Here is a 14,683-nt window from a genome sequence, read left to right as displayed (position 1 = left end):
GTAATCAGAACATCTTGTTTGTGTCCTATTCTGGCATTCTGTTCACTGCTCAGCTCTGTAGCAATAGCAATAGCAATAGCAATAGCACTTACATTTATATACCGCTCTATAGCCGGAGCTCTCTAAGCGGTTTACAATGATTTAGCATATTGCCCCCAACATTCTGGGTACTCATTTTACCGACCTCGGAAGGATGGAAGGCTGAGTCAACCTTGAGTCAAAAGACTCAAGGAAGGATGGAAGATGCATTGTAGATGCCATGTAGCTTGCAGATGCCATAATCCAAATGCTAGAATTTGAAGAATCTGGGGAGGAACATCCTATATCTAGAGCATATGCAGCAGATGTGCTCACCCAATATTTTGTTGAAAACTTCTGATGAATGAGATTCTACTCCTTCTCTAGATGACTAAGGAAGTGTTCCTACTGTTTAATTTACTACTGTCTCTCCATAGTTTTAATTTAAATCAGTTGCTTCTTGTCCTATCCTTGATAGAGAATCAAATGTTGATCTGTTTCTCTGTTTCAGGTTGATAGTACAGGGATGAACATGATGATCCTCCACTTCCACTTTCATGGCATTAATGTAGCCCCTCAATATTTTAAATGTACTCTGGGGTGAAGAGGTTGGTTGCAATTCTGGAAAAGAGTGCACTAATCCAGGTTAAGCAACTATTAGAATAATTGCAATTTGCCCTTCATTCTTTGCCCTGACCCACCAACCTTTGGAAGAATTCATCTGTAATGGAAAGGATATAAATGCTTGCTTCCACTATTGATAGCCAATACACACACACACACACGGCGGTGGGGCGGGGGAGGGAGGGAGGGAGAGAGAGAGAGAGATTTGAATCACAATTGGGTTGCTAAGCTGAGAACATCAACATTGAGAACATTAGAGAACATCAAAGAAATCACATTTTTAGAGGTATACATTAGCTCCCTTTTCTTGCACATGGACATTCTTGCACTGCTGTCTGGAACTGTAGTGTGGGAAATGCCAGTGGTGCTGCTGGTGGGAGGGGGTATTGGCACTGCTGTCCACCAGATGGGTGGCAGTTGCTCCGCTAACCTTTGCCCATATCTTCCCAGAGGCAAGCAGAACCCAAATCTGGTAAATAATAATGTGGGTACCCAGCAGGATGAGAGTCATAGGGAGTGGGGAAGGTTGGAATGGGAAAGACCATAAATTCATTGATTGGTTAGTTCATATGTCAAGAGTCTTCTGTTCCTCCCCAAATGCGTGGAGGTTTTATTTTCCCCAGAGCGGTTTCCACATGATTTGCTTTTGGAAAGGTCATGTTTACATGATGCAAGAATCATGCTCTGCCATAGAAACATAGGAACGTAGGAAGCTGCCTTATATCAAGTCAGACCATCTAGCTCAGTATTGTGGTGTAGTGGTTAGAGTGCTGGACTAGGACCGGGGAGACCCGAGTTCAAATCCCCATTCAGCCATAAAACTAGCTGGGTGACTCTGGGCCAGTTACTTCTCTCTCAGCCTAACCTACTTCACAGGGTTGTTGTGAAAGAAAAACTCAAGTATGTAGTACACCGCTCTGGGCTCCTTGGAGGAAGAGCGGGATATAAATATAATAATAATAATAATAATAATAATAATATAATATTGTCTACAGTGCCACAGGTGCTCAACACTTCGGCCCTCCTGCAGATGTTGGCCTACAACTCCCATAATCCCTGGCTATTGTCCACTGTGGTAGGGATTATAGGAGTTGTAGTCCAAAAACAGCCGGGGGCCCCAAAGTTGAGCAGGCCTGGATTCTACACTGACTGGCAGTGGCTGTCCATGGTTACAAGCAGGAGTCTCTCCTAGCCCTACCTAGAGATGCCAGGAAGTGTACCTGGGACCTTCTGCATGCAAGCAGGCAGATGTTCTTCCTCTGAGATGCTCTAGCTCCATCCCCTAAGGGGAATATCATGTCTTGGGGCTGTACATGAGGAAACAGCATGGATGCAAAACAGACTCATTCATTCATTCATTCATTTTTCTGATTTGTAGACCGCCTCATACTTCCATCTCTGGGCAGTTTACAACACCAAACAGATTAAAAATGAAGACTTTGAAACAATTTAAAACCCCAGTCTAGTTTAAAAGCTTGGGTTAAAACATTAGAGACTCTTTAAAACTTGTCAGAGATGGGGAAACTCTTATTTCAGGAGGGAGCTCATTCCAGAGTCTCAGGGCAGCAACAGAGAAGGCCCTGTCCTGGATAGCCACCAGACGTGCTGGTGGCAACTGTAAACGGATATCTCCAGCTGATCTCAATGGGCCATGGGGCTCATGGCGAAGAAGATCTTCTCTTAAATACCCTGAGCCTAAGCTGTTTAGGATTTTACAGGTTATAACCAGCACCTTGTATTTTACCTGGAAACCTATTGGCAGCTAGTGTAGCTCTTTTAGTATAGGACTATTATGGTTGCTCCAAGATGACCCAGAGACTAACCTGGCTGCCACATTCTGTACCAACTGCAGTTTCTGGACTATGTACAAAGGCAGCCTCACATAGAGTCCATTGCAGAAGTCAAGCCTGGAGGTGACAAACAGATGTACCAGTGTTCTGAGGTTGTGTTCTGCACTCTGACTGAGCATTTTTCATTTATAAATGATAAGCAAGAGAGCACTTTCAGGTGCAAGGGAGCTCCTCTTGAAGTGCATTCACTCATTGCAACCTTGGTAGATTTGCATTGCAAGCCAAATCTTCCTGAACTTTGATGCCCTCACTAGTTTCTGGAGAAACTCATTGACTTCAAGGAGATCTCTCTCCTAGGTTATGAGGTAGGGCTGTTTCTGAACTAGGAATTGTTTCTTCATAGTAGTTTTTAAGTATGTTCTCCCTAAGTTTAAACCTTTCTATACTTCCTTGCAGTAAGCTCTCTTCTGAATAAGACACCTGAAAGTGGATTCTCCTGCAAGGTTAGTAGGCAGTGCTGCTTTCCAGACTGATTGCCGCAAAGACCAATGATAAATGAGAGAACAGGGACATTTGAAAGCACACACAACAAAACTAGCACAGGTTGCTGAGCAACAATATGACGTCATCATGTTTGGTCTATTTTTATAGCACAAAGGTTGCAAAATACTCTGAAAATCATTTATTTCTTTGATTACTGAATGAAATCAATGGAATGGCCACCTTGTGAAGGGGAGACAGTTACAAGAATGCAGTCACTGGGGCGCTTCTCACAATCAGCAAAAATCGGGCTAGCAGAGGCTAGCCCGATTTTTGGTGACCGTAAGAACCACCGGGCTCGCAGCCAAGCCCGGTGGTTCTTGAGCGGCAAAGCCACTCAAGAACCCCTGGTAAAAAGCAGGTTTGCGGAGCGAGCGCTCCAGAAAACCTGCTTTTTACCATCATGAGTAGCCGCGGCACGGCTTCTCACCACGCCTACTCACGAGTAGAAACCCTTTCCCCCCGGCCGGGAGGCGAAAAGCCGCCTCCTGGCTCGGGGGTCTCCCCAGTATGCCCTGCGTGCTCGCGCAGGGCATACTGGGGCTTGTGGGGGCCACGCGGCCCCCACCCCCCGCTGGCTCTGTCTCGGAGCCGTCCATCGAGTGGGCAGCTGATCCGGCCGCCCAGGGCTCCCTGCCCGCTCGTGAGCGGGGAGAGCGGGCTTAGCCCGCTCTTCCCACTCACAGGTTGAAACCAGGTCTCACTGATCGTGAGACCCGGCCCACTGACTACTCTGAGAGTGAGTCCCACCATCACTGCCTCAATGCTGTGCATATTGGATGCCTGCTACTGAACAGTTTAGTTCTTTCTATACACTGAAAAGGACTTGAGTATTTAGGGATGAGCTTACACACCACACTGCCCAATGCTTGCATTTGTGCACACATGCACTGAAGGGCTATTGCCTCTTCACCGTAGAAAAAGCATCATTTAACACATAGATGCCCTCTTTGTGCTAACAGACATGGCCTAATCTCTTCTCACAGGCACCGACTGTAGCCTGCCATGGACTGGAGGCCCATATGAATTAGTCACCCTCACTGTTGCCTGAAGACACCCCTCACAAGCAGTGTGTGTGTGTGTGAGAGAGAGAGAGAGAGAGAGAGAATAATTCTTGTTATCTTGTCCGCCAGCTATAGAGATAGTTCTTATATTTAGAGAAGGCTGTAATAAAAAAGCACCATGCAAAAAATGAGGATTGGATAGCTGAGAAAACTTGCAAAAGATGCTCAAAACTATATTTCAACGTATTTTGTGCGGCATTCTTTGTCATGGGTAGTTGAAACTGGTTTCTGAAATAAGGTCTTGCATGCGATTAGCTAGGGGTGTGTGTGTGTGTGTGTGTGTAATAACTAGCATCTATCTATCTATCTATCTATCTATCTATCTATCTATCTATCTATCTATCCATCCAGCCATCGAAAGCATATTATATGCAAGTTTATTCAAAAATAAATCCCTCTATTGAGTTTACTCCCAAGACCGGAATGGCCATCTTAAGAATGCAATCTTAATATAAAATTGTCATTCTACAAAGCCAGGAATGCATAGTTAGTGCTAAGGTCTCCAGATGTGGGGATCTTGTTAATACTCCTGAGGAGCTGGCAAATTTTTGTGCCATGATAACTTTGCATGGCACTTCAGAGTATTGCTGTACCAGTTCATTTCTGTAGGGATAAAGTGCAAGGAACTATTGCAATCTGGGATCAGTTCATTACCTTAAAGAGAACCTAACATGTCTGTGATATTCCTTGCTGATGTTTGGACAAATATTTTATACTAGCTGGGCTGGGTGCAGAACATCTGTACCTCTAGTTCTCCCCCCACACCACCATTTTCTCTCACCAGTCTGCCACTTCTGTTTTCTCCCCTGCCTGCCTGCTGATGCCATTTTCTTTGCCAACACCATTGTTTTCTTGCCTGCCCACCACCGCAGCCGTTTTCCCTCTGCTGGCAGTTCATTCACAAACTCTCACGAAAGCTGCCATGCGTGACGCATGGGATTAGCGACAGGTATGCCATATATATATATATATATATATATATATATATATATATATATATATATATATACATACACATACACATACACATACACATACATACACACACACCTTATCTGTGACCCCTACCACCATTATGCCTGTTTCCTTTTATTTACATCTGAATTGAAATATATCCAGCCATTCATCCTGATTTCCTCTCTCATTTCTACTGCTGATTTTGGAGTGAATCTGGAAGAGGGAGGCTTCTGGATCTGCACAGCCTCAGCGATATCACAATTCCATGAAGTAATGTCAAGGTCCCCTCCTTGTGGTACATGGATGGCATCAACATCATTTGGTGCATGTGGGCAAGTACGTAGTGCAGTGGCTTGTATTCAACCTTATTTAAAACAAACATCCCTGAACCCACAGTTTTGAGAGAGAAAAAGCAAGAAATGTAAAATAGAAATGTGTAAAGATTAGTCCAGAATTATGAGAGGCAAAGAGTAATACAGTGAATGCAACAGGAGGGGAACTGATGAAGAATGCTGTCAAGAGATTTCTCCCTCTCCACTGTCTTCCTTGTATTCTTGAGCATTTACTGCCACCCTGTGGTGGCCAGTGTAACAGACACACAATCAGACTTTGCTAAGCCAAATCAATGTTTTATGAATAGCAGAGATGAAGCATATCACAACTGCTTCATGCAGCATGTACTTTCCAAGAACAACTGTGCTATTTGTTCATTTTTCTAGGGCAGGAACAGCCAGCTTCTCTGAACCCTCCGGGACCATCTTCATGGGAGCCAGTGCATCAAAGCTGTAGTGAATCAGCATGTTTGTTGTCTTGTAACACACACTAACCAATTCCACATCCTCCACTACTACAAGTAAATAAGCCAAACACACAGCATAAGGTTTAAAAATAAAAACATGTTAAAAATTAAAAAGCTAGAACTGAGAAATCAGGGTCCAATTATGTTGATGCAAGACATATTGCAGTTCAAGTCTGTGGTTCCATGACCTCAGCCTTGAGTGGTAGCCAGAACTCTGACAAGGAAGAGAAGGAGCCAGCTAGGGGAGGAGAGCTGATGCCAGCTGAAGAGGTGATGGGCCCAGGTCCTGGCAGCTCGGAACCTCTGGAGTTCAAGATCTCCAAACTGGTACCCCAGAGACAACACCTGAGCTAGATTCAGCGTGGTGTAGTGGTTAGAGTGCTGGACTAGGACTGGGGAGACCCGAGTTCAAATCCCCATTCAGCCATGGTACTTGCTGGGTGATTCTGGGCCAGTCACTTCTCTCTCAGCCTAACCTACTTCACAGGGTTGTTGTGAAAGAGAAACTCAAGTATGTAGTACATCACTCTGGGCTCCTTGGAGGAAGAGCGGGATATAAAATGTAACAACAACAACAACAACAACAACAGAAATCACCATCAGCCAATTACAAAAAGCAGCTTTACTGGGAACAGCCTATATTCTGCGATGATATCTATAACAACAGCAACAACATTGACAATAAAATTCTGGCATCCCAGGTCCTTGGGAAGGACTTGATGTCTGGATAAAACAAACCAGTCAATAACACCTGTCTGACTGTGTAAAATAATAATAATAATAATAATAATAATAATAATAATAATAATAATAATAATATAATATTCTGATGAGAGATTTGGTTATCAGATACACTGCAGGAATAATAGACTGGACCCAGGCAGAGCTAGAGGCACTAGATCATAAGACCAGGAAAATCATGACCATCAATCATGCTCTGCACCCCCGCAGTGATGTCGATAGGCTATACCTCCCTCGCAGCTCAGGTGGAAGAGGAATGCTGCAAGTCCATCAAACAGTAGAGGGAGGAGAAAAGAGGCCTTGAAGAATATATCAAGGACAGTGAAGAAGATGCACTTCAAATGGTCAATAACGTGAAACTATTCAACACCAATGAAAGAAAGCAGGCCTACAAGAAAGAACAAGTCAAGAACCGAGCAGAAAAATGGAGAAATAAGCCCCTGCATGGTCAATATTTGCACAATATAAGTGGAAAATCAGACATCACCAAGACCTGGCAATGGCTTAAGAATGGCAACTTGAAGAAAGAAACAGAGGGTTTAATACTGGCTGCGCAAGAACAGGCACTAAGAACAAATGCAATAAGAGCAAAAGCAGAAAAGTGAACAACAAACAGCAAGTGCCACCTTTGTAAAAAAGGAGATGAAACAGTGGACCACCTAATCAGCTGTTGTAAAAAGATCACACAGACTGACTACAAACAAAGGCATGACAAGGTAGCAGGGATGATACACTGGAACATCTGCAAAAAATACAAGCTACCTGTAGCCAAAAATTGGTGGGACCATAAAATTGAAAAAGTGGTAGAAAATGAAGATGTAAAAATACTATGGGACTTCCGACTACAAACAGACAAACATCTGCCACACAATACACCAGATATAACTGTAGTTGAGAAGAAAGAAAAACAAGTGAAAATAATCGACATAGCAATAGCAGGGGATAGCAGAATAGAAGAAAAAGAAATAGAAAAAAATCACCAAATACAAAGATCTACAAATTGAAATTGAAAGGTTGTGGCAGAAAAAGACCCAAATAATCCCAGTGGTAATTGGCGCCCTGGGTGCAGTTCCCAAAGACCTTGAAGAGCACCTCAACACCATAGGGGTCACAGAAATCACCATCAGCCAATTACAAAAAGCAGCTTTACTGGGAACAGCCTATATACTGCGACTATATCTATAACAACTGACAATAAAATTCTGGCATCCCAGGTCCTTGGGAAGGACTCAATGTCTGGATCAAACAATAACACCTGTCTGACTGTGTAAACAAGAAATAATAATATTCTGATGAGAGATTTGGTGGTAGTGCCATGTCAATGACCATGCATTCCCAGTGCCCCTTGGCTGATCCAGACAGTGCACCAGGCAGACCGGAATTAATGGAGAGGCAAAAGAGTGCTAGGCTCAAGGCCAGAAGATTTTGCCATCTGCAGCAGGAGGTGAGGGTGGGGCCTGAGAAGGGGTAGTCAGAACCAGGAGGTGTAATGGCGCTCAGCTGAAAATGAGTTTTGATTGGAAAAAGTCTCTTGTCCTTGGGCTCTGTCCAGGGTCCTGAAAGACTTGTCTCCTACTGCTTTTGTTTCCAGAACTGGGACTGAACCCTACTTGAATGTTGCCTGCCTCTCCTTTCCCTCTGCCTTAGTCTGCTTACTGGTTCTGTGACTTCCTAAACTGTCTAGGGCTCTGCCTTGCCATGACTGGCCATTCAGCTGGCATAGCACTACAATAGCATGCATGGTGGAGTAGCAGCATGGACCCCTCTGCTCTTCTTTGCCGCCTATGTGAGCCAGGACCTCCAGCCCAATTGGCAGGGGGCCCAACTGGCATGGTCCTCTCCCTGCCCTTTTTTGAGGGGCATTACATAGCATGAACAGATCCTCTGTGCAACTGGGCCTTTGCAGGGAGACTCCAGAACGGACAACAGTTTCTCTGCATGGTAGAGAAAGGAGGCTTGTGTTTCTCCTGTGCTCTGATACTTCAGTGCTGTGCCTGGTGAATGTACTACAATAATGGCAGCAAATATTTATATACCACTTATCAACAAAAGCACTCAAAGTGGTCTACATAGAAAAATAAATAATAACTGCACTGTTCAACTGCACTGGTTGCCGGTTGAGTCCCGGGTTAGGTTTAAGATATTAACTTTAACATTTAAAGCTCTACACGGTATGGGCCCTCCATACCTCCAGGACTGCCTTGTTCAAAATGTCCCTCGCCAGGTTCTGAGATTGGCCACAAGTAATACCTTGGTGATCCTGGGTCCTTGGGATGTTAAACTGCAATCAACAAGAGCCAGGGCCTTCTCAGTGGTGGCCCCGGCTCTATGGAATGGTCTCCTGGATAATATCAGAGCTCTCCATGATTTGTTGGCTTTCCGTAAGGCATGCAAGATGGAAATGTTCCGTTGGGTGTTCGGTTGCTGAGAAAAGTTGGTCATAGAGTGAACTGGTAATCCATGGTTATTATGTCTTGTAATGAGTACTGTATGGGCTTGTGGTTATGATGTTATGTACGTTGTATTTTATAGAACTGTGTTGCTTTGTATGTTATCGCTTGTAAGCCACCCTGAGTCCTATGGGAGTAAGGTGACATCTAAATATAGAAAGAAAGAAAGAAAGAAAGAAAGAAAGAAAGAAAGAAAGAAAGAAAGAAAGAAAGAAAAGGTTCCTTGTCCCAAAAGGGCTCACAGGCTAAAAGAAACACAAGGTAGAAACCAGGAACAGCTGCTGGTGGGATGTGATGCTGGGGGTATATTGTATTACTGCACAAAGAATATATATTGTATTTTTGCACAAGGAAGGGATCACCTCACCACAGTTTTCCAAGCAGCTGGAAGCAGGGCTAGTCCTCTTACAGGATTTGTTTCTTTGTGGAGAGTGGTGCAAGAGCACTGGAGATTTATGGTGTATTTCAAGTCATATGTATATATTCATAAATAAATATACAAGCAGAGCACATTGGAAGCAAGCAGACTCCAAAAGTAGTGGTACTGCTAGTCTGTATCAGATTCCCAAAGAGCATCTGTACCCTAAGCATGTTTCAGTTTTAGCCAGTTTCAGCTAAAATGCCTCTGGCTTGCTTGTCAAGTCATTTCCCCACTGCGCCACTAGGTGGCTGCCATGTTTATTTATTATTTATTGATTAATCAAATTTATATACCGCCCAAACTTTTGTCTCTGAGAGGTTAACATAAAACAATCAAAAACACATATAAAAACTTAAAACAATTCAACAATTCAAAATCAGGCACAAAATTAGAATTGATGAATTTTAAAAAGTTGAAACGGCTTGGGTGAAGAGATGGGTTTTCAGATTTTTTTTAAAAATTGCCAGAGATGGGGAGGATCGTATCTTAGTTGGGAGTGCATTCCACAATCTTGGGGCAGCAACCAAGAAGGTCTGTCTCTGTGTAGCCACCAGATGAGCTGGCAGTAAATGGAAACAGACCTCCTCAAGTGACCTCAATGGGCGGTGGGGCTCGTAGTGAGGAAGACGCTCTCTTAAATACCCAAGGCCTAAGCCATTTAGGGCTTTATAAGTTATAACTAGCACTTTGTATTTTGCCCAGAAAGCTATTGGCAGCCAGTGTAGCTCCATCAGCAAAGGAGTAATGTGGTCTCTCCTAGATGACCCAGAAACCAACCTGGTTGCCGCATTCTGAACCAACTGAAGTTTCTGGACTATGTACAAAGGCAGCCCCACATAGAACGCATTACAGAAGTCAAGTCTGGAGTTTACCAACAAATGTTTTGAGGTCATTGATCTCGAGAAATGGGCGCAGCTGGCGTATCAGCTGAAGGTTGTAGAAAGCACCCTGGGCCACCACCTTAACCTGAGAAACCAGGGAGAGGTGTGAATCCAGAAGTACTCCCAGTCGGTGAACCTGTTCCTTTTGGGGAAATGTGACCCCCATCTAGAACAGGTAGGTCAAAATAGTCTCTGGAGTTCTGACCTCACACAATAAGTACCTCTGTCTTATCTGGATTCAACTTCAGTTTATTCTCCCTCATCCAGCCCATTACTGCTTCCAGGCAGGCATTTAGGGAGGATATGCTAGCTCCTGAAGAAGTTGATGTGGAGAAGTAGATCTGGGTGTAGATCTACCCAGTAGTAAGTAGATCATCAACATACTGGTAACACCCAGCTCCAAATCCCCTGATGATCTCTCCCAGCAGTTTCATGTAGATGTTAAAAAGCATTGGAGAGAGTATGGACCCTTGAGGGACACCATACTTAAGCTCAGATTTCTAAGAGCAACAATCTCCAATCAACACCATCTGGAATCTGTCCGAGAGGAAGGAGCGGAACCACTGTAAAACAGTGCCTCCTACCCCCAACACTCTCAGACGTTAAAGAAGGAAACTATGGTTGATAGTATCGAAAGCCAACAAAAGATCCAAAAGGACCAACAGAGTCACACTTCCTCTGTCAATTCCCAATTGGAGATCGCCCATCAGCCGAACAAGGCAGTCTGCACCACATAGCCCACCCGAAAACCAGTTTGAAATGGGTCTACATAAGCAGTTTCCTCCAAGACCGCCTGGAGCTGAGAGGCCACCACCCTCTCAATTACCTTGCCCAGCCATGGGAGGTTGGAAACAGGCCTATAATTGCTCAACTCTGAGGGATCTAATGCAGGCTTCTTTAGAAGAGGTCTAATAATTGCCTCCTGGAGACAAGGAAGCATGCTGCCCTCCCTCAGAGAAGCATTTATGATTTCCACCAGGCCACCTACAACAGCCTCCCTGCTAGATAGAACAAGCCATGTTGGACAAGGGTCAAGAGAACAAGTGGTAGGTCTCATTGCCCCAAGCAGCTTGTCCACATCCTCAGGAGTCACAAACTGAAACTGATCCAGTCAAATTGCATAAGAGGAGTTTTTGGACACCTCCAGTTCAGACATCAAATTAATTGTGGAGTCTCCATCTAAGTCGACCCAAATCTGAGAGGTTTTATCTGCGAAAAATTATTTAAACACATCACAGCGGGTAACTGATGACTCCAAATTCTGGTTCAAGGGAGAGGGGGTGGATACTAGTCCCCTCACAACCCTGAACAACTCCACTGGACATGAACTTGCAGAAAAGAACTGCTTCTTTGCCGCACATATTGCCTGAGCGTAGATCTTTAAATTTGTTCTATGTCATAATCTGTTGGATTCAAGTCGAGTCTTTTCCCACTTGCGCTCCATTCACCTACCTTGCTGCTTCAGCCCCCGTAGATCTTCCATATACCAAGGGGCCAGTTTTGAAGTGGGTCGGAGGGGACACTTAGGAGCAATCATGTCACAACTGCCCTGGTGAGCAAGTTGTTCCAATTCTCAACCAGGGCATCAACAGGATCACCGGCGGAGCCAACACTGAATTCCTCCAAGGCTTCTTGGAATCCTACTGGATCCAATAACCTCTTTGGGTGAACCATTCTAATAGGTTGCTCACCCCTGCGGAGGTGGCAAGTGGTTGTAAGTCCAACCTTATCCAGATAGTGGTCCATCCATGACAATGGGGAAATGACACCACCCTGATCAGAGTAAAAGACCAAATCAAGTGTGTGACCTGCAATATGCGTCAATCCAGAGACCGCTATGTGATGGATAGACAGACAGACAGACAGACAGACAGATAGATAGATAGATAGATAGACAGATAGATACCTTTGAAGTAGTTATGGAGGGAACTTTTAGAAAAATGGTCTTCATGGTGTTGGATGTTTAAACTGAGATGGTAAGCACTTTGAGGCAGGGACCAGTACTTCATTCAGATTTCTCTGTTAAGCAACATGTATTCTTATGGCACTATAATAATGATAATTAATAATGTGTTTTAAGAGCAGGACGGAATGGGTTTACAACTGTATATGGTTTGATTCTGATGTACACACTTTGCTCAGATAAAGCCTAATACCCACCTATTTTGCTTTGGATATGTCGCAACTCCCCCACCCCCCACACACATTAGTTGAAAAATCTGCATTTGTCAAAGAGGCTGGTTTCATTTATTAAAAACGTGTTTACAAGTCCATGTGAAGACGGAATGTAGAATGGCCAAAGTTTGAGTTTTCCAACTGATCTTCTTCACTTTGTAATAAATATGTTGTGTTGGGTCTCAATTTCTTTGGCCAGAGCAGCACTTCTGTTGCTGGGAGACTGCATATTCCAAGCACTCCAGCAGCAATGTATAATTGCTAGGCAAATGCAATTCTTCTACCAAATAGAAGCTCTCCTTTCAAATGCAATTAATATGTGCAATGTAGCTGCTTAATAAAAATAGAAGTGAGTGTGAACCTCAAGCTGACTACATTAATGCCTAAAAAGAGAACCACTTTACTGTGCAGCCAAATGTAATTCACATACAACTTTTTGTACTCCCAAGATTGCTTTTAAATCAAGTGGATTTTCTCATAATGGAGGAGGAGGAGGAAGAGGGAGGGAGGGAGGCAAACAAATCCGGCTAGTAGTCATTTTTATTGTTAGAGCAAAACTGTTCCTGAGTGTCCCGCCAATGCGATGTTATGAGCAACTTAATGACCCCCAATAGCAATAGAATTCCCATTATCCAAACTTCCATGATTCCAGTGCGGTTCAATGGATTCACTGATGTTCCCTCTGTACCTCCATAATTGTGTTTGTGGGCTGCTGAGAAACTGATTTAATTCACAATTGTAGATTTTCTATGCAGTCATATATGTGGGTGCACAATTGTATGGAGAAATATGAGTGTGAAATGGAAAGTGTGCATGTCTGTACAGAGTCAGTCTCAGTCATTTCAGTTATCACAGTTATCCAATGCAGTTATCCAATGCAGTTATCCAATGCAGTTATTCAGTTATCCAATGCAGCTGCCTGTGTTACCTGCTCCCAGCACCACAGTTCACATGAATATATCTCTGTGTGGTTGTGAAAGCAGCACACGCTGGACTGGATATGAGCTGTGGGGGCAGCGGGAGCCACTTACATGTGTGAGCCACCCCTTAGTGTTCACTAGCGAGCTTCAAAAATGTCTGCTACTGATCTTCTCTTTTAAATTAGACCAAAGGCCTATCTAGTCCAGCATCCTGTTCCCCAAAGAGGCCAATTAGATACAGGGACATAAGAACAGCCCAGCTGGATCAGGTCCAAGGTCCATCTAGTCCAGCATCCTGTTTCACACAGTGGCCCAATAGCTGTCTGTGTGGAGCTCCACAGGCAAGAGATATGGGTATGCCCTCTCTCCTGCTGTTGCTCCCCTGCAACTGGTATTGAGAGGCATCTTGCTCTGAGGCTGGAGGTGGCCTATAGCCTTCAGACAAGTAGTCATGGATAGAACTGTTCTCCATGAATTGATCTAAGCCATGAATTTATTAAAGCCATCCAGGCTATTGGATGTCACTACATCTTGTGGCATAAAATTCCATAGGTTAATTATGCAGTGTGAAAAAGTACTTTCTTTTGCCGGTCTTAAATTTCTTGGCAATCTGTTTCATGAGATGACCCCTGGTTCTGGTGTTATGACAGAGGGATAAAAATGTCTATCAACTTTCTCCACACCATGCATGCTTTTATAGACCGTTATCATGTCTCTCCTCAGTCATCTTTTTTCTAGACTAAAAAGCCCCAGGTGTTGTAGCCCTACCTCGTAAGGAAAGTGCTCTTGTCCCTGGTCATTTTGGTTACCCTCTTCTGTACCTTCTCCAGTTCTACAATGTTCTTCTTAAGATACGGTGAGCAGAAATGTGGCCGCACCATAGTTTTGTATAAGGGCATTATAATATTAGCAGTTTTATTTTCAATCCTAATGATTCCAAGCAAGGAATTGGCCTTTTTCACAACTGCTGCACATTGACTCAACACTCAACAAGCTGTCTACCATGACCCCAAGATCCCTCTACTGCTCAGTCACTGACAGCTCAGATCCCTTTAGCGTATATGTGAAGTTGGGGTTTCTTGCCCCAATATGCATCACCTTACACTTGTTAACATTGAACCTCATTTGCCATTTTGTTACACACTCCCCAAGTTTGGAGAAATCCATTTGGAGGTCCTCACTTTTTTTGGATTTCACTATCCTAAATAGTTTGGTGTCATCTGAAAATATGGCCATCTCACTGCTTACCCCAACTTCTAGATCAGTTATGCCAGTCCCAGGACAGATCCCTAGGGGACCCCAC

At 43.9% G+C, this 14,683-nt stretch overlaps 1 protein-coding gene and 1 long non-coding RNA gene across 2 annotated transcripts in view; both read left to right on the top strand.

The window, feature by feature from the left end:
• The window catches only part of PDE10A (phosphodiesterase 10A), a 385,571-nt gene that overhangs the window by 44,114 nt on the left and 326,774 nt on the right, over positions 1–14,683 (top strand). The gene's annotated exons all lie outside the window — the stretch shown is intronic.
• On the top strand, positions 5,196–12,448 carry LOC128344894 (uncharacterized). Its single transcript, XR_008316113.1, has 2 exons — positions 5,196–5,329; positions 5,713–12,448. It is a non-coding gene; the product is annotated as an uncharacterized LOC128344894 (long non-coding RNA).

Source organism: Hemicordylus capensis, chromosome 1 (genome assembly GCF_027244095.1).
Source record: "Hemicordylus capensis ecotype Gifberg chromosome 1, rHemCap1.1.pri, whole genome shotgun sequence".
NCBI lineage: Eukaryota > Metazoa > Chordata > Lepidosauria > Squamata > Cordylidae > Hemicordylus > Hemicordylus capensis.
Note: the sequence above shows the minus strand (reverse complement) of the source record. Positions and strands in the feature narration are given on the sequence as shown.